At 43.4% G+C, this 20,196-nt stretch overlaps 1 protein-coding gene across 3 annotated transcripts in view; it reads left to right on the forward strand.

Moving 5' to 3' along the window:
* The window catches only part of PRICKLE2 (prickle planar cell polarity protein 2), a 303,043-nt gene that overhangs the window by 152,320 nt on the left and 130,527 nt on the right, over window positions 1-20,196 (forward strand). The window contains exon 1 of one of the 3 annotated variants that reach the window (XM_036877997.2): window positions 8,018-8,326. The exons of the other annotated variants lie outside the window; for them this stretch is intronic. The gene's annotated coding sequence lies outside the window, so the exon portion shown is untranslated. Of the gene's footprint in view, window positions 1-8,017; window positions 8,327-20,196 lie in introns of those variants that run through there. 3 annotated transcript variants of the gene reach the window in all.

The following is a 20,196-nucleotide window of genomic DNA, read 5'->3' on the forward strand; positions in this document are numbered from 1 at the left end:
AGAGATGCGTGAAGAAAAAAGAACAACAACCTAAATTTAAGCAATGTTTGATCAACAGCTTGGTGTGAATCAAATTAATTTGAGCTCAGAATCACTAAGTCAGAAACAAGGAACATAAACCCACTTGACTCCACCTGGGTCAAATCATTATTAAGAACTTTGTAAAACATGCTCAAAAGTGGAAAGAATAGTACAATGAGTCCCTATATAATAGAGTTAACAATATCAGAATTTTGCTGTGTTTGCTTCATCTGGCACTTTTTCCTTATGGCGAGCCTCCTTCCTTCTTTTCTTTCCTGTTTTCCTTCCTAAGTATTCCATAACAAATGTCAGATGTTGTCTTAGCGTTGTATACCTAAACGTGTTTCTCCAGACAGCAGGGATGTTTTCTTGCTTGACCATAACTCACCTGGGAGCACTGATAGTAATTTCTTGTTCTAACTTAACTGGGGTGTCACATTTTCAGTGCTGGGATGTAAAAGGGGTTTGCAACCCTGGCCCATGAGGAATAGTTAATAAACACAGTTGATGTAAGCCCAGGTTCAGGGTTCTGAAGGATGTTAAGTGGAAGATTTGGCTGGACCATCTCTGTGATTCATATTGGTGGAGTGCTAGCTGCCAGCTTACCATGAGGAAGACCTTGATCTAGGAGCCAGCTGTCCAATGATGATCTGAGCTGCTTTAGGAAGCTTCTTTGCTGGAGGGCTGGTGTATGAGATACAGCAGTAAGGCTTATTTGATTCATTTTATGAATATTTATTAAGTGCCTGCTCTGCTGGTTGCTAAGGATGCTGTGAAGAACAGACACACTCCCTCCCCTCCTGGAGCTTTCAGTTTGAGTCTACTGTTTGCCAAAATGTGAGTTGGTTTTGGGTGGTACCGAGTCCATTCATCAACACTGGGTTGTACCTAATTTTTCTTTTTTAGTTCTCTTTTCAATCTTCTAATTCTTGTAAGTAGATCAAGGGAGGAGATCTCATTTGGGGCCAGAGTTGCCACTTCTTTAAAACTCAATAATCTCCCTCAATAAAGAAAGAGCAACTTCAGGCTTATAGCCTTTGGCAGACCACACTTTCTAAGTAACTATTTTTTGAGTAGTTCATTAAACATATGTACAAAAACCACTAAACCACCAGGGAAATATTTAATACAGAATTAATTCAAACCAAAGTGGTACTAAGAATGGTTCAACTTTTGTGTTTTGGGCCATTTTTGTTCTTCACTTTTTATATTTGCTTATGGTAAAATGCACTCTTCACAATTTCATGGACTTTTACAAATGCACAGCCATGTAACCACTCCCCCATCAGAGTACAGAGCAGGTGTATCTCCTACCAGAATTTTCTCATGCTACTGAATCCTACCTCCCATCTCCAGCTGTTAGCAACTAGTGCTCTGCTTTGTGTTGCTATGATTGTGTCTTCTCTGGAATGTTGTGTAATGGAATCATATAGTATATACCCTTTTCAGTCTGGCTTTTTCTTAGCATAGTGCTTTGAGGTTCATTCTCTTTTGCATACGTTTGATCCTTTTAATTGCTGAGTAGTTTTCCATTGTGTGGATGCACTACAATTTGTTTATTCATTCCAAATTATAAGATAAGGTTCATTCAGTGAGACAGATCATGAACGTGGTACTTAGTAGAAGCAGATTTGGTAGAAATCCTGAAGGTTGTATGCAAGTGAGTGAGTCTTGGGGGGAAAAGTAGTCTAATTTATGTGTTAAAGAGTCTTTTGCACTGGCTGATCTAATTTTTCCAACAGTTATATTTGATTGAAGTATAAATAGGCTTCCTGTCTCCTTAAGTCAGAACATACTTTGTGGGCCCCCAAAGTAAACCCAGTGGTCTCCAGAATATCCTATTCATGTTCTCTCATTTCTGTCCTCCTTCCCTCCCTTTCACCCTTTTCCTTCCCTGCCTTTTCCATCCCTCCTACTAGCCCTCCTTGTCCTCATTCTCATATTCTCTCTCTTCCACCCTCCATCCCCTCCCCCTAATATTTAATGGGAGTTTATATAACTGAATTAATTAGAACTATTTCTCAAGGAGTTGGTTTTCCATAAAATTCACTTTGCAGTTGGCATGACAGAAGAGCTAGCATATTAATCAAATGCTACAGTTTGTTCTTTGTCTCTGAATCAGGCTGGGTTTGGGCTTCCTGCTTATCTGTTGTCCGTTTATACGATTCCACCCTTTGCAGCTAACTAGCCGGAGCTCTCTGCAGCTGGGCCAGGCCATGCCTGTGGGTGTTGATAGACTGGGCGTGGAAATGCTTAGTGGGGAGAGGCCCTATCTCCTTAGTTAGTGTTACAGAGTCCCCAGGATATAAGGTGTCTGTATGAAAATAATTAAGGGCTTTTCTTTTCTTTTCTTTGGCTGATGGTATCTATACCATTTAATAGAATAAAATGATAAAAGCAATCTTTGTCCTTTCTTCAATAACATGTTAATTGCTATTCTTTGTACTTATTCATTGTGTTTCTGGAATATATTTACTTTATAGACATTTCAGTTCCCCAGTGCATTTTAAATCCTCAAGCATACTGAAATGATATATATTTAATTTATTCTTGTATGTGTTTGGGAGTTGGGGGAGGCATGTACTTCGTAGCTAACCAGGAGATCAGAGTTGGTAGCTTTCTCCATTTCGTCAGTTTGCTGCAGAATATAAAGGCTGCTAAAGGATTTGAGTGCATATCTTAAAAGCTCATCAGAAATAGTCTAAGCTATAGATGTTTTTCTTCTCTCTCAGCAACATTTCAGATATGGAGGTTCTCCTCGGTTGCCCCTGCTAGTGTTGCTGAATTTATAATGCCACAGGAAGAACCTGTGTTCTCATCTGTGGAATGAGGGGGTTGGACTAGATGGGAGATGTCAAATTCATAGCACTAGTGCTGTCACTCATTCTCCATCCACATGACAGACATCACTAATCAATCACAGCATGCCTTCCTGCTAAAGGTAGCCTCAGACTTCTTGTCAAGTCAGCACTCCAAGAAGTCACTGCTAAGCAATCAGTGTTAACCCAAGAGATGAAATCTGTTTGCTACTCTGAAACATGATGTTCTTTAAGCCCTAAAGGTTAGGTCGCCATTGTCATTGCTTGGTAGAAGGAAGAATGTTGGAGGGCATGGGCAGCTTCAGGGGAAGAGGATTTCAGAATATTGCTTTTATGCTCCTTGAAGACAGGAATTGTACACCAAGCCTATAAGGCAAACACTTTCTCATAGTAGACGTCAGATAAATGTTTGCTCAGCGGTGCAGGAATGAATGAATGGGAAGCATGTCTTTGGCCAGTTCTTTCTCTGAGACTACACGCATCAGTGCTTCCTCCAAAGGGCAGGCACAGCCCTTACCATTACTGAATTTCATCTACGTTCATCCAGGCCATTCCCACAGACTGGCCAGACAGCTTTGCGTTCTCATCTGCCGAGCCTTGCCAGAGCCCAGCAACTTGGCATCATTGGTTGGACATTACAAGTTTCCTCTCCATCCATCATCACAGTTGTTCACAAACTGACTGAATAAACGGTGGAGGTCCATTTACTTCTTCCCATGCTGGACTCTGAATTCTTTCAACTTGATTTGGGGCTAGGAACTTGAAGGTGTAATGATCTAGCTAGGACTTCTGTCAGTTTCAGGATTTAACCCTGGGGAGGATCACCTATTTGACACAACATATGCAGCCTTCATCGGTTACTTTTTGGAAAGTATATTTTAAGTTCCTTATGGAAAGGACCAGATCTGATGATGCTTTATATTTTGATAGCATGACAATATGCCTTTTTGAGGGTAATACTCAGAAGGCGTTTCATAGTTCTCTAATTTCATGAAATAGAGACCTTTGTCTCTTTAACTTTTACAAGAAAATCATCCCTTAAAACAGAAGGGATTTTTTTCCACCCAGGTACTTGATTTCATCTTACAATACTAGGTACCCATTTAATAAAAATGAAGTACAGGCCAGGCATTCTGCTAAATGCTTTACATATATTATCCATAAATTTCAAAACAAACCCAAGACCAGTGGTAAGAAGTCTATTTCAAGTATGAGATAAATGAAGCTTGGAGAAATTACATAACTTGTCCGAATTCACAAGACAGTAAGTGTCCATACTGGGATTTAATGCCAGGCCTAATTCTAATGCCTTTTCCCCTAAAGATACCAGCTCTCTCAGTTAGGATGTTACTTCCTCCAGGAAGCCTTCCCTGAGGCACATCCTCTTCCTTCAGGACTGGTTGAGATGTTCTTTCTCTGTGTTGCCACTACAGTTTGTATTCGCTACCACACTCTCCAAACTACGATGGATTTTACATGCTGCCTCCACCACCAGAGGACAAAGGCCTTTTTTTTGCCCCTCTTCTGTTTGATGGCTGAATGGATACATCCCAGGAAATCTCTGCCACTTCACCTTGGTACATGGGCACCATATATAATGTATATCTCTAGGCCTTCAAGAATCTACTATAGTTCAGAATTCATTATATTTAGGGATAAAAGATTCAGGGAAAGGAGTCCAGCTCTAAATATGGAATGGTGGAGTTGCATCTCTTCTGTACTGCTAGGTGCCTTCTGCTCACCTCTGCCATTGCATTATTGAACTGTTTCATTTAACCCCGCTTCAGTTTTTTTTATTAACTATACTTTTATGAATAATTAATATATGCAGATGTTCTTCTGTTTATCCTGCTTGAGATGCCTTATGCTTCTTGAATCTGGGGACTCATGAGTTTCATAAATTCTAGAAAATTCTCAGCCATTATGCCTTTCCTTAATTTCTCTATTCTCTCTCTCTGGGATTCTTAATAGACGTATGTTGGGCCTTCTCATTCTGTCCTCCATATCTCTTCTCCAATATTTTTCACCTTTCCATCCTTCGTGTTTCATTTTTTATAATGTTCTGAGATCTATAGTTCTCTCTTCAGCAGTATCTAATGTCCTATCCATAGAGTTTTTAATTTTAATGAATCTATGGGGAGAGAGAAGACATTGTGTCGTGTTCTTTTTTAGGGCCTCAGTTCTAGCTTTAATGTTGTTAATATTTTTAAACTTTATTTCATATTCTTCTTCAGAATGTTGTCTCATGATGTCTAACTCTTGAGCCCCTAATCCTTATATTTGTTTTCTAGCAACTTATCAGTCTCCTGGGTTTGGGGTAATACACCATTGAAAGCTCACGCTTTGCAGGGACCGCGGTAACCTGGGTTGTACTCGCTCTCCAGGATTATTCTTCATTTGCTTCTGTGAGGCATACTGGGCATATATCACAGACAGGACCAATCTTTATATTAATTTTTCAGGTAGAAGTTCCTGATTGACTTTTGTTGTTTGTACTCCACTCTCAGGAAAGGCACAGGCCTAGCCTTTCTCAGCTTAAACTTTTCCCTCTTACTCAGAACCTAAGTTGAGACAGATAAGTTTCACTGGGCTGGCTGACAGTTTTTCGAACCTATTTGTTCTTTGAGGGGACAGCCCTCGGTGAGTATTGCTGGCCTTCTGCAGGGGTCTCATCACAACGTCCTGCTTCTCCTTGTCCCAAGCCCTTCTCTTCTCCCCTGCGTGGGTGTTAAAGCTCCAGTCCCTGGGGAACCAGCACAAGCCTTTTCTCTGCCGCAGCCGTCTTCCCCTCTGCCTCACGGCCGCAGCCTGAGTGGGCCACCCTTGTTTTCAGTGACTGCTTTGTTTCTACCACTTGGGCGTTTTCCTGTTTTTATTGTGAGTCAGTTAAGCCCTTAAAAAGAATTTTTGTTTTATTTTACCTAGGGTTTCTAGGTGTTTGAAGGGTTGGAATTTTTACACTGTCATCATTTGCCATCTTGCCAGAACTAGATGCTTATTACAAGCCCATGGCAAAATATTCAAATAATGTATAAGGATGTATTATGGAATATTAGTCTCCTTTCCATGTTAGACTTGCCTAGTTCTCACATCATCATGCTAGATATAACTTTTGCCATTCTCTTAGGTATTGTTCTAGAAGCATTTTATGCACATACAATGTACATTTGTCTACACAACACATGAACATTTCCTTACACAAGTGGGGATATATTTTACTTTCTACACTGTACTTAGCAATATCGTTTGGAGTTCATTGCACACTAGTGCAGTAGCTCTGCCTCTCTTCTCATGAATGTATAGTAGTCCATCAGTTGGATGTATTATAATTTGTTTAACAATGTCTACTTATTATCAGATAATTCTTTTCACTTATTTTGATAGTATAAGCTATCCTACAATCAACATTTCCTGAACATACGTCTTTGCTTGTTTACCATTTCACATACTTTTCTTGGTTTGTCTTATTTTTTCTTCCTCTCTCCGACCCTATGATGGTTATTTTATGTGTCAGCTTGAGTGGGCTAAGAGACGCCCACCTACCTGGTGAATTATTATTTTGGGGAGTGTCTGCGAATGGGTATCCAGAAGAGATTAGCATTTGAGCCAGTAGACTCTATAGATACGGCCTTCACTGATGCAGGTGGCCGTCATCCAATCCCTTGTGGGCTGAATAGGCCAGAAAGGTGGAGGAAGGGTCAGTTTTCTTTCTCTCAACTTGAGCTGAGATATCCATCTTCCCTTGTCCCAGACATCACTGCTCCTCATTCTTAGGCTGTCACACTCAGACCAGATGGTAAACCATTGGCCCCCTATTATCAGGCCGTCACACTCAGACTGGATCACACCACCGGCTTTCTTGATTCTACAGGTTGCAGACTGTGGATTATGGGACTTCTCAGCCTCCGTAACTATGTGAGCCAATTACTATAATAAAGAAATCTCCATGTATATGTGTCTGTGTACACATATACACTGCATAATGTATATGTAGGCATATGTGCATACACACACATATACACACATACATATATAAATAATATATATTTATACACACACATGCATCCTATTGGTTCTGTTTCTCTGGAAAACCTTGGCTAATACACACCCACCCACTTTGAGTTCCTGTGTTCAAAGACTTTACCTTTCACTGATGACCCTAGCACCTTGCATGGGGCCTAGCACTTAGTCGGCACTTAATTCATACCTGTTCCATGAAAGACTGTGTACTCACCAAGAAGCCAAATCAGCAGTCAAACCAGTCTCAACCTCCAGCAAATGTATTTTAAGTTCATTAATAACACCAGCTATTGACTATTCAGTAGTGTAAACATAGTAACTGAGTACCTCCTCTAGTCCAGGCATGAGTAAATGCAGTCTTTGCAAGAGCCCTGAGAGATGGGAGGTTGCTCGATCATGCTTTACAGACAGGGACACTGAGGCACAGGTTATTTACATAACTAGTAGAAGATGGAGGCTATGTTTGAACCAGGTCTGGTCTGAAATCAGTGCCTGGTTTCCTGGATACCCCTTCTTAATTAACATTTGTATTGTCACAGCCACCATAGGACACATTTCATTGTTCATTCGTTTGTTTTTTCATTCATTCATTCACTCAACAAATATTTACTGAGAGCTCACAGTGTTCCAGGCCGGGAGTGTGATTATTGGTGAAAAAAATTCCTGCTTCGGTGGAGCTTGCATTATAAAAGGAGACACAAATTAAATTTAAAAAGTGGAAGTGTGCTGAGTGTCTGGGAGGGGAAATAATGTGTAGGCTTTAGATGCACATAGGTAGGGGGCTCTTCCCAGGAAGAGAGGGTCTCTGGCATCTGTGATGAATTTGATGAGCCTTGAAGGATAGGTGAGTTTGGGGGCGGGGTGGGGGTGACGTCGAGGGTGAAGGCCAAGGGTCCAGCATGCTCAGCCTTCCTCCAGTACAATGTACAGTGTAATCTTGCTCTTCCAGCCACTGCCAGCTCTCAGGAGCTCTTCTTTCAAGGGCTGGGGAGCTTGTGTCCTTCTGCTTGGGAAAGGTGGCTGAAACCCCCTATCAACCCTTTCTAATTTTAAAGCAGTAGCTCCCTAGATTGAAATCTCAATTTGGGAAATGGCCTAGGATTGGCCTGTGGCTCGGCATTTTCACCAATAAGCAGAGTGGGAGGTGGAGAGGCGTCCCTTTAAGCAGCAGGGAGGCAGCCTGGAGAGCTCCGAGCTTCTTTCCCCAGGACCTGAGCGATTTTCCTGGATCCGGAACTGTGCGTGGAGAGCGGCTGCCACCGCCCCGGGAATGTCATCCCCCTTGCGTGGAGCCCCTGCAGAGCCCCCACTGGCTCCGGGCAGTTGGCGGCCGACACCCTGCAGGGCTTCTTAGCCGAACCGTCCGCCCTGCCCCTGGGTCTGAGGCTCCTTCTCTCCCTCCCCACATCCCCAGGTCCCCGATCCGCGGAGGCGCCACAGCGGCGAGCAATGCAAGGCTGAGCTGGGTAAGTGGCCCCCAGTGGCCCGGGCGCACGGAGAGGGCGCCAGGGCGCCTCCGCGCCTGGATTTCATGACCCTCCCAGGGAAAGGGGGCCTCGGCCTGGGAAACTAACCGCTGGGAGAGATGCGCCTTGCCGCACAGGCTCTGGGGACGTCATGATCTATGGGGAAGGGACCTAGGAATCATTTCGGTCCGTCTGCCAGCTTTTGCAGACACTTCAGTAACCAGTAAATGTAATAATGGTATCAGGAGGCAGGGGTAATGCTGTTACTGTATCAGGACTTCTTCAGGGGAAACATTTAAACTTTGCTGAACTTGCTTTTAAAACAGTCTTTATTCTCTCACAATTCTTTTTCCTCAAATACTTAACATGTATTTGTTGCTCATAACCTACTTATTTCCCTTCCCATATCAAATAATATTTTTATTGTTTCCAGGAAGATTTACTTTCATAAATCATGTTCTTCCCTCTACACTTTTTTGTTGCCTGTCTTCTTAGAACTTTTAAAATCCATTCCTTTTCTCTTTGGTGGATGTGTAATGAAGCAACTCTGGACGTGTTCGTCTATTCTTCCTGAATTGGAAGTGGGGAAGAGGCCCCCTCTCCTGGCATTCCCAGCTCACCCAGGGGAGGCTAGGGGTGGAGACAGCTGTTCCAGGTATTTCATTGGAACCCTGCTCTCCCCAGCTTCCAAATGTGCCCTCTCAGCCGCTGGGGGCATCAGGACTTGGCGAGGAATGGAATCACGCAGGTCTGAGGTGCCTGGGCAGCTGTGAGCTACCGAGTTATAAAACTACAATAATCAATAAGGATGGTGGGTAAAGTTCATTTATAAGATGCGGTTTCAGCTGCCCCCTCGCCTTCCCCCGTCTGCTCACTTGTGGGTACCTAAGTAAGAAGCTCAAAGCCGAATGCAGAGGGCTCAAAGGTTTTTTTCTTTCTTTTTCTTTTCCTTCCTTTTGCTTTTTTTTTTTTTTTTTTTTTTAAGATGAGGCAGCTGGAAGAAATGCCTTCCAAAATTGGAGCAAAGTCTGATGTGTGGATTGCCAAATTCCATTTCTGTCTATGTTAAATTATTTTGGCTCTTAGTGGACCTCCTTTTGCTGGGCTGGCCTTTATTTGCAGATGCTGAGGTGGTGTGAATCATTTGTATACTTTGGGTTCCCTGCTTTCTGCAAACAGATGTTTTTATCTGTGCAACTAGTTGAGTCATTAGAGGGATGGACATGGTCCTGTATGTACAGACTGAACAAATAACACTTGGGGAGGACTTGGACCTTTCCTTTTCAAATCAGTTGCCAAATCTTCCCAGCCGTTGGGCAATTCAGATAAAGGTGTCAAGTGAGCTGAGCAGTGAAGAATTTATATGTGAGGGTAATTCTGCTCGTCCTACAATAAAACATCTTCCCATGGGGCCAAAAAGTTGGGGGGAGGGAGGCTTATAAAAATGAGCCTGTGTTCTTAGTCACTGACTACCCAGCTTTCCCTAGATTTCTGAGAACCTGCCAGGAGAAACTGTTGACTGGATGGAAGTTTCAAGAAATGCAGAACAGAAATCACTACAAGCCTTCCTTGAGCTACTTTTATTTCTGTTTGGAGGAAAGGAACACTTTGTTAAAATAACAAATCATGGCTGCTTTTCAAGAGCAGTGAAGGGTTCTTGTTCCGAAGGCAGATTCGTTTTAAGAGTGTGAATCATTTGGTTTAGTTTTTAGTTTAGTTTTTTTTTTTCTTTTGCGGCAGAGGCTTGGAGATGATTAAACGTCCTGTCTGCAGGAAATTACCAGGAGATTTGACTATTTTCCTGAATCAGCCTCAGATGGTACACAGCTTTGGGTGTAATACAAGAAAGCTCTGTTACTAGGCAATCTTTCTGCAGTGATATCCTCACCCTCTCCTAGATTTTCATGCTTCTCTATCAACAAGCCTTTTCTTTTTTTATTTTGGGGGTTGTGCTTCCATTTAAGAAACTGAAATAACCCTCTGGTTCCCTTTGTGAGTGTTTTAAGATGGAACTTATTTTTGAGACAGTTTTATCGAGCCCACTTCCCCATTGGCCTCCTCCCACCAGCCTCAGCAGGAAAAGCTCTTGGCTCCTTTTCCCAAGATTTCCTCTAAACCTGGATTGTTACCCTGAGGGACACAGATGTCTTGAGGAATGAGAGATGCTGGAGTCTGAAGTAGCACTCACCAATGTGGTGGCGGCATTTATGGTCTGCGTAGAGCTGTTTGCAGAGCGGTTCTGTGTTGAGTTTACCCTAAAATGCATCAACAGTGTGGGAAATGGGCAATTAAAAGACTGTAAGGCATTAAGGGACGTACCATTCTGCTTTGTTTAGTTGTGCTTACAGAGTCTGCAGTTTTTAATAATTTCAAAACCCAAATCTCACAGATGCTCTGCTCCCTAAGCTAGGTTTTTCATCTTTTCTGAAAGGTACCCAGTCACGTTAAACACTTCGGAGAGCTTCTAGGTGAATATAAACTCAGTTAATGAGAGGAAGCCAAGGGAAAACATTTTTTTAGCTACCAGAACACAGAATGGTAGTCCTAATTGAATATAATGCAACTTCATGGAAATGGTAGTGAGAGTTTAAATGTGCCAGAAAGTTTCTTTGCTCTCTCTCTCTCTCTCTCTCTCTCTCTCTCTCTCTCTATATATATATATATATATATATATATATATAATTTTTTTTTTTTCTCAAAAGCTAGGTGGTAAGGGATTCTTTTTCAGGATACTTAACATTTGATTACCAGGCAGCTTTTTTGATGACGTTTTTTTCATATCCTGCTGCTCTGTGTGACAAGCAGAGGAAGACTTGGTTTTGCAAAGATTGTGTCTGGATGTCTTCCAGAAGAATGCAAGGAAAATGTAGGGGTGGCAGAGGGAACAGACAGACATAGGTACTGTGGGACTCAGTGTCTGGGAAAGCTCATGAACAATTTTCCTACAGATTTAACCCAGAGGCCTTTGAGAATTGCTTCCCATCTCTATACCAGGTAGACTGTGTGTAGAGGTCACTGTACTCATCACCAAGAGCTCCCTCCTCACAAACACCTTCCCAGGCAAGATGCCAAGTCACAGGGAGTGTGTACCTGACATCGCTTATCACATCTTCGAAAGTTTGCTTCAAGTTACTTATTCTTTTAAAAGCAACTCTGCCCCTTGATTTCTTGGGAAAATTTGCAAGGAGGTTACTTTGCATCATCTAGGCTGCTGCAATGAGTATGATTTTAATTTTTCCAATGATCAAAGGTCCACTCAGGCTTCTGAGGATGGGCAAATACCTATCAAGTTAGATTTCAGTTACATTCTAATTTTGAGTACCAGACCAGCCTGGAGAAAAGGTCTCATATTTGCATGTTATAAATGGTAATAAGCAGAGTTGATAGTGATAGCTGTTAACTCACTGAGTTTTTGCCAAGCACAGACTAAATGTCTTATCAGTGTTTCTCCGATTTACTGCACACGAAAATATCCTTTAGAAAGTCTTTTTCATTAGATCTGTGCTAAAGCCTGGAAATTTGCATTTTAAGAAACATTCCAGGTGGAACCTCGAACTCTGTCTGGAGGCACACTTTGTTTTTTTGTTCATCATCACTTAAAATCCTCACAATAGCCCAGTGAAGTAGGGGCTCTTATCATCCCCATTTCACAGAAAAGGAAGGGAAAACTCAGAGAGGTTCACTAACTCCCCTGGACCACACAGCTATTAAGTGACCACGCAGGGGACCTGAACCTGGGACTGCCCAGCTCCAGAGTTCATGCACTCAAGTTTAAGCTCCAGGTGTTTGGGAAGTCTTCTCTCTTAAGCAGGAGGTAGTGGCCCCTCCCCACCAGCTCTCTCTGCTGAAGGCCTCTCCTCTCCAACGCTCCTATTCAGTAGACAGCAGTCCACAAGGGGCCCTTTGATGCAGAACGCTGTGGCAGAATTTAGGGAGACTGCAAAGCGGGCTAGGCATTAATGTTAACACTTGAGGAGTAGCCAGCCTGTTTGTCTTGAGTTCTCTAACTGCTAAACCTAGACAATGCAAGATCAGATAGATTTATTTGTGAGGAACTTTTAAGTCTCCAGCTTTGAGGTGGGTCTGCCCCTTCAGTGGGCCCTCCTACAACTCCCAGCACTCTTCCTTTCTTCTGTCTGCACGCTTCCCACAAGATCCTCCCATGAGACATTTTGAGGTTCACATGACCACAAAGGTTGAAGCCTTTTCCTAATGCCCCTGACCTGAGCCTACCTGAACCCCCTCTTTTTCCTGCATCTTCTGCATAAACTGCCCCACCCTGGGTATGTTTCAGCAGAAAGCCAATGGAAAGGAAATACTGTGAAGAAGAGAGGCATAGAGAGGAGTCTCATTTATGCCACTCACTTGATCCCCCTCTACCTGACCTGATTTCTTTTGCCTATGGGCAGTACCAGTGCTGATTTATCTTGCTTAATTGCTGCAAGACTGTGATACAGGACAAACCACTTAACCTCGTGAGCTTTGCCTCCATTATCTGTAAAATGGAATGGTCATGTCACTCCTCTCACCTTGGGATGCAAGTGACATAACATCTGTGGAAACCACTTTGGCCTCCGTTCAAACAAATTTTTGAAGATGTACTCACGTTGCCTTCTAGAAGCGGCCCCCATACTGTGTTCCAGGGAGCCCCTGTTCAGTGAATTGCTCTTCCAAACAAGAAAACAAATGTGGTTCCACGTGTATTTGGAAAATGCAATATCCTACATGCCCCTTTTGAAGAATGACAATTCACACTAGCATCTTGAAGTCTCCAGAGGTCTGGAGTAGAGAATCCTGTTTAACTTTGACTTTGCACAGCCCCTGATAATTTGACCCCAGAACCCCTTTGCGGCCTCACCTGCTAATGTGCTGTGAACATGCCTGGGTAGCTGCTACACTTCAGAATGTCGGTTCTACTACTCGTTATCAGTGTGCCTTTAGACAAGTTACTTAGATCTCTGCTCCTCAGTTACCATCTCTGTGCAATGGGAATAATAATGATATCTCCCCTATAGAGTCTTAAGGAGGGTTAAATAAGAGATGCAGAGATTGCCTGCCACCTATCAGGAACTTTGTCCGAGTGCATCATTTCATTCTTCTTAGAGCTTTCCGTCTCTGCGTCTGTGGGTCCCACTTGCCGCACCTTCCTCTCACCTCAGTCTCCTTCCTTTCTCCTCTACTAGTTCTTTAAAACCCGGACTGCTCATGTCCTCTTTCTCCTCCTTCTTTTTCTCATCTTGATTTCCTCCCTTGCTGCCATCTTCCAGCCCATGGCCTCATGTCTTACACTGGTGATTACCAGATTTACATCTTCAGCCTGGATTCCTCTTCTGAGCTCCAGACTTACAGACATAACTCTTTGCAGTGTCTTTATTAGATGTCAAATAGGCTTCTCTACACAACTCCAGATTTATTCCTCTCCCCAAGCCTATACCAGGTCAGCAGATGGAGTCTGCAGACACCCAGTTGCTTGAGCTACAAACTTTTGGCATCTTTGATCTTTCTCTTTTCCACACATCCCCATGTCCAATCCATAGGAATAAGTCCTTTCTGCCCTTCCTGAAAAATATATCCCAAATTGGGCCTATGGGAGGGGAAGACTGACTGAAAAGGGTCTTGAGACACTAACTTCCTGGGTGCTGACAAATGCTTTTATCTTGATATTGGGAGGGTTTCATGGGTACAGGCACTTGTCAAAATTGATCAGACTCAACATGTAAGATATGCATTTTGCTGTGTATAAATTACACCTTAGTAAAAAACTATGATAGAACAGATAGGGATCCCAAGTGGGACCACTGCTGGCTCTCTCTGCAGGCATGACTTCAGTCTGTGCCACTATCATTTCTCACCTTGATTACTCAGTAACTTTCCCAAATGCCTCGTGTTTCTAAAGCTTAGATCGGATCATACCACTCCCTGTGTAACACCTTCCAATAGCTTCCCATTGCCATAAGGGCAAAATCTAAACACTTTACCGTGAATTATGGGACCGCCCTCACCCCAGCAAGGGCTGGTACTAATCTGTCTCTGCGAGGACATTGCCCTCCCCTAACCTCTAGTACCTGTGTTCCAGCCACAGTGGCCCTTGAGCACCCCAGGCTCCTGCCTGCCTTCGGGCCTTCGTTCCTGCAGTTCTTTCTGCTTGGAACGCTCTTGGCCTAGAACTTTGCCTGGCTGCCAACTTCTTGTCACTGGCATTCTTAGCTTAAATATCACTCTACTGAGACGACTTCCTACCTGGCTTTGCTTTACCCCAGTCTCTCAGCACATATTTCTTTGTCATATTTCCTTATTAATCTTTGTCCAGAGTACTTCTTAAGATATAAATATTCATTTTTCAGTGTGATAACTGTCTTCTCTCCCTCTTAGCCTGTTAATGACAAGGACCGTGGCACTCAATCCCATCCTCATTGCCCAGCACCTGCCACCTGGTAGGGGTTCACGAAGTTAAATGACCATTACCTAGCTCAGGGGATGACATGGCCACAGCAAGAAAATAGTTCCTTAATAAAAAAGAATTATAAGTTTGTTTTTTTTTTACTCTGCTCCTTTTCTCTTCTCCCTCCTCTTTCTTGGGGGTGGAAAGACAAATGTGCTTTGTGATCCCACCAAGTCCACGTACTAGATGTTTCTGACCCTCAGAGGGTTTTTTGTTGTTTTTGTTTTTAATTATAAAATAAGGCCAGGAATACTTATCCTTTGTGGAGGTCTGTAAACCTCAGAGAGGAAAGCGTTCTTGCACGAGGAGTGAGGCATCCATATTTCATCATCTTTTAAAAATTGCACTCCTAGCTAATAGTTTCTTTTTGAAGACCCTGAGCTTCTGAGCTCTCCTCCTGAGGAGGTGTGATCAGGTCAGCTGCTGCCCTGGGAACTGACTTAGGATGCAGAGACTTTTAAGATCAACTGCAACTCCCACACATGGCTTTAGAATTCAGAGGGCAGTAAATGGGTATATGTTTTAATCTTTTACAGAAAATCTTGCCCAGAGAACAAAGTTTGGACTGAATGTATCATGCCCCAAACTTCCTCCCTTCCTGCTCTCAAAGGCTTTCACCCAGTACCATTGCTGGAGTACTCATTTAAAAGTCAAAGGATTGTATGTCTTAGAAATGGGGAAAAAAAATTAACAGGTATTGTTGGAGATGAGGATGTCTCTCCCTGGACAGGAAGACAGTAATTCAGGAATTTCTGAAAACCCACAAGCCATGATGTATTTATTTGGGCTGTTCATCCAGTTATTAGGAGTGGAACAGTGCAGGAGTTTTATTTGCCTGGAGCCCAGGTTAGAAGGGTTGGGGGCCCTTTCGGAGCCCAGGGGGCAGTGCTGATTGATCAGCAATGTCTGCCATGGGCGAGAATCTTCTTTGGTTTTGTACATAAAGAATGAGATGGTTATATTTGGAAGGGTCCTTGGAGGTTACCCCACCCAACTCTTGACCTGAAAACTACTATCCTGTGTTTTGGGGGCTTTAGGAAAATAATCATGGACTTGGCAGAGTGGTAGCCCTTAACTCTTCAGGTGGTTTTTCCCTTGTGGGTCCCATTGGTGAGCTCAGCACAGTTTACTGCCCCAGCACTTTCGAGGGATGTTTGGTGAGTTCATCCAGTTAAGTTTGGGGAAGTCTGCGTCACTGTTTCCTCTCCTCAAAGACTCAGAAGGCACAGTGAGCGTGTTAAGGGTCCTGAGAAGTCCAATTGTGAAGAAACCTGTCTAACATTGTTTCTCAAACCCATGTCATCCCAGGGTGCTTTTTGGGGATACCTGTTGCCAACTTTAGACCATGCTCTTTAGGTGATGCTGTAGGATGGTTAGATAATGGGATAATGGGGAGCACATTAGTTTCCCAGGGCTACTGTACCAAATTGCCACAAACTTCACAAATTCATTCTTTCACCATTCTGGAAAGTAGAAGTTTGACAGTCAAGGTGTCAGTAGAGCTGTGTGCCCTCTGGAGGCTCTGGGAGAGATGCGTGCCTTGCCTCTTCTAGCATCTGGCGCTGCCAGCAATCCTTGAAGTCCCTTGGTTTGTGGCTCCATCGCTCCAGTCTCTGCCTTCATCTTCACATTGCCTTCTCGGCGCGAGTGTCAAATCTTTCCTCTGCCTTTCTTTTATAAGGACATGTATGATGACGTCTAGGACCAGTCTAGATAATCCAGGATAATCTACTAATTTCAGAACTCTTAATTACATCTGCAAGGACCCTTTTCCCAAATAAAGTACCATTCACGGGTACTGGGACTTAGGACATACACATGTCTTTGGGGGGCCATTTTTGAACCTTCCACAGGGGCATATTGAGTCAAGAGTGAGGAGACCTGGATTAAATTTTTTATTTGCCAAAAGCTCCGCCTACCCAGCCTCTGTCCACCCCAGCCACCTGGAGAAGCAATTACAACACTTAGGTCAGGAGTCAGGGCCCACTTGCCACTGGTAAGCAGACCACAGTTTTTCCATTCAGTTGTTAATGGGTGTTTGCTTAGTTTCCAATTAGAGACCATTGTACCATTTTTCAGACATTCTAGTACATATCTTTTGAGGAACATATAATTCTGGAACAAAATCTACAATACTTTCAGTCAAGGACTCTCTGTACCCACTCCCACACCCCAGTTGCCTGCCAGATGCTCTGCAACATGAAGAACTTCTCATAAGCAAGGGTCACGGCAGATTTGAAGGAACTGTTTTCCTTCCCTAGCCTACACACCACCCTGCTAAGCCACTGGCTAAGCCTGTGTTTTCTTGATTGGCTGTAAACTTTTGAACCACAATATTTTCCAGAATACTTTTCTGTTGGCCTGCCTGCCAGTGGGCTGGGCCTGGATGTGGCAATGTGGAAGGAGTCAGCACCCAGCCAGAGACACAACTCCACCTTCCGGCATCCCACTCAGCACCACCTCATTCATTTACTCACGCCCCCAGTGCCACTGCCAAGTCCGCCCTTCCTTCCCTGACTGCCTGAAGGGGACATGTGATGGGCCCCGAATGGCCCTCTCCTTCTCCGTTTGGGCCTCCACTCACGTAATCCTACACCCCCGTTTCATAATCCCAAGCTTGGAATTTGCAGCAACCCAGCTGCCTTATCGATGAAGTGTGTCCAGCTGGAGGTTGGGGGCAGAGGCTGGAGGGAGGAGTTGGCCTAGACTGGCAGTGATGTGTGGGCATGAGCCAGAAACTTGGCACCATTGCCCGAAAAGGTTAGGAGCTGTGGTTTAACTCAGTCATATAATTTTCCTTTTGTTGGGGAAGGTTGGAACTCATACTTCAAGTGCTCCTGGTGTTACATGCATAGGACACTCTTCCTGGATCCCCAGATTGAATAGGGGCATGGATAAAGCATATGTGGCTTTGTCTTGGGTTCCATTAGTTTGGTGCCAGATTGGCACTTCACACTTGTCAAAGCTAGGGAAATATAGGATGGATATTAGGCCCAGTTACCAAAACATTCTGGCGAGATCTAAATGAAATTAGGCTTGTCTTGTCCCTTTGTCTTATCCATTTTGCTCCCTTTTTTGATAAGTGGCCTTAAGTATGTATCTCTGAGGGATGGAGTGAGGAGGGGGCCATGGGAAGTAATACATTAAAAGTGTCTTTATTATGCTCTTCTGTTTATTTTCTATTGCCTGGTGACCAAGAGGTGGGAAGGAAACTACAGCTGCCAGAGAAGGCTTTTTATCTGTTCAAGTCAACAAAGAATTAGGCCATACTTTGCTGTAGGATTACAGTATCTCATAAAAATAAACAAATAATTGAGCAACTTCTATGCCAAACTCTTATGAAGATTTAGTTATAAAAATAACTATCATTTATTGAGCCCATTTCTTTATGACCGGTGATGTATTTCAGACTTTTCTATACCATGAGTCAATAGACTTTTTCTATAAAGGGTCAGATAGTAAATATTTTTAGGTTTTGTGAGTCAAGTGGTAAAATCGAGGAGAGAGTATTGGTACTTATACAACAACACCAAATAAAACAGATTTCCACAAAATTCAAAATATGATAGTAATTGAGCATAACTTTTTTGTAATACAGGCCTACTGATGAGAAGAATGTAATTCCTTTTTAAGGCAGTGGTGGTTAGTAACTCTTCTGTAGCATCAGATTGCAAATGCTTATCTCTAAAAATAGCCCCTAGCTCATAGGCCATATGAAAACAGGTGGTGGGCTAGGTTTGGCTTTCAGGCAATAGTTTTATTTATATTACTACTGACCCTTATGCATAAGCAATGATTAAGCTGGGCTGCACAGGACAGAGAAAATCTCAACAGTGGCATTTATAAATGAGTTAGGCATCTATTTCTCTCCCTGTAAAAAACATTTAGAGGTGGCTGTATAGGGCTGGTCTGGTGGCTTCACTATGTCGCAGTGACCCACGTTTCTTTTTGCCTGCCCTTCCGACCTCCGCATAGGACTTCCTCAGAGTCACTCCCTCAACCCAACTACTGCCACCATGTCTGCATTCCAGGCAGCAAGAGAGAAAAGGGGGAGGAAATGCACATCAACTCTTTTTAAAGAAAACCCCTTAAAGTCTCTCCTTTAACTGCCCTTTGTAGAACTTGGTCACGTGACCACACATCTGTGCAGATGCGGCTGGGAAATGTAGTCGTCTCTGCCAGCTGTTGGTGGGCTTGGATAACAACTGGGCTCCTGCTGCTGAGGAGGCAGGAGAGATGTTGGGAGAAGCGACTAGAGTTCTCTGCCCTGTGTAGCAAGAGCCGAAAGTGAGCCTCAGAGAGATTACCATCTTCCCCAAGGCCTGTGGTAGCAGACTGGGATTTGAATGGGTTCCACCCAACTCCACAGTCTCCACTCCCTCTTCTGCGTCTGCCCTCAAGCACTCTGGGGAGGTCCAAATGCGTAAGAGTAGGAATGAGGTGACAGGTGATTTGTACCCTTACTCCCTCCAAAGACATTCCCAAGGTACCTGTGAGGAAGGGTGACAGCCATGCTTCACTGGAGAACCATGTAAAGGCTGTTCCAGAGCCCATGACTATGACTGAAGCCTAAATGGGGCCTCCCATTTCTCCCTAAAAACTGATGCAAATTGAGATCCTACCAAATTTTTCTCTAGTCACACAGAACTGGAAGCTAGCATAGTGACCAAAAACTGCAGGCAAGCGTGCAGAGAAAAATCTGGTACACCTTGTCAGATATCCACTTACCTACCAAGTTGCCTGGATGGAAGGACTTGGGAGCAAGAAAACAGTGCCTGGGCATGTCACCTTTGAAAGTGACTCTGTTCACTACTATGGTTTAAAATTTAGCCAACCAGGTTCACAACTTCATATCCTGAATGGGAAACTGAAAAAAGATAGGTATGAGATTTCAGGTTCCTTGTACATACCGTATTCTTGTGCATATTCTATGTATGTAGACAGAGCCTGCAACTTCATGTCTGTCTGTATGTATATGTATGTGTGTGTGTGATATAGATGCAGATATCCGGCTATTAGAACATCTGAGTTCTTGCTAAGTACATTTATCTCACATAATCACACAGTTGTCCTTTCTGGCACCATCATCATGTCCATATAAAGATACGTAAATACAGTGTTGACAGGTTAAACTCACCCAGGACCACACAGCTGGGAAGTGGCCAAGCCAGGCAGCCGGACTGGAGTTTTTCACATTAAACTCTACTCATCCTGACTGGAATACTTAAGTCATCCTGTGATAAAAGCTATAATAACATTTTCAATAAAGCAACCAGGATTACAACAGAAGGAGTGATTAATTCTGATTCGGACAGAGGGATGGGTAAAGCTTCCGAGAGATGGTGACATCTGAGCTGGGCTCAAAGACTGAGTAGGGCCGTGTCAGTGAGAAGAAGGAAATCCACCGAGATGAATTACTGTTGGTCAA

The sequence above is a fragment of the Manis pentadactyla genome, chromosome 1, assembly GCF_030020395.1.
Source record: "Manis pentadactyla isolate mManPen7 chromosome 1, mManPen7.hap1, whole genome shotgun sequence".
Classification (NCBI taxonomy): domain Eukaryota; kingdom Metazoa; phylum Chordata; class Mammalia; order Pholidota; family Manidae; genus Manis; species Manis pentadactyla.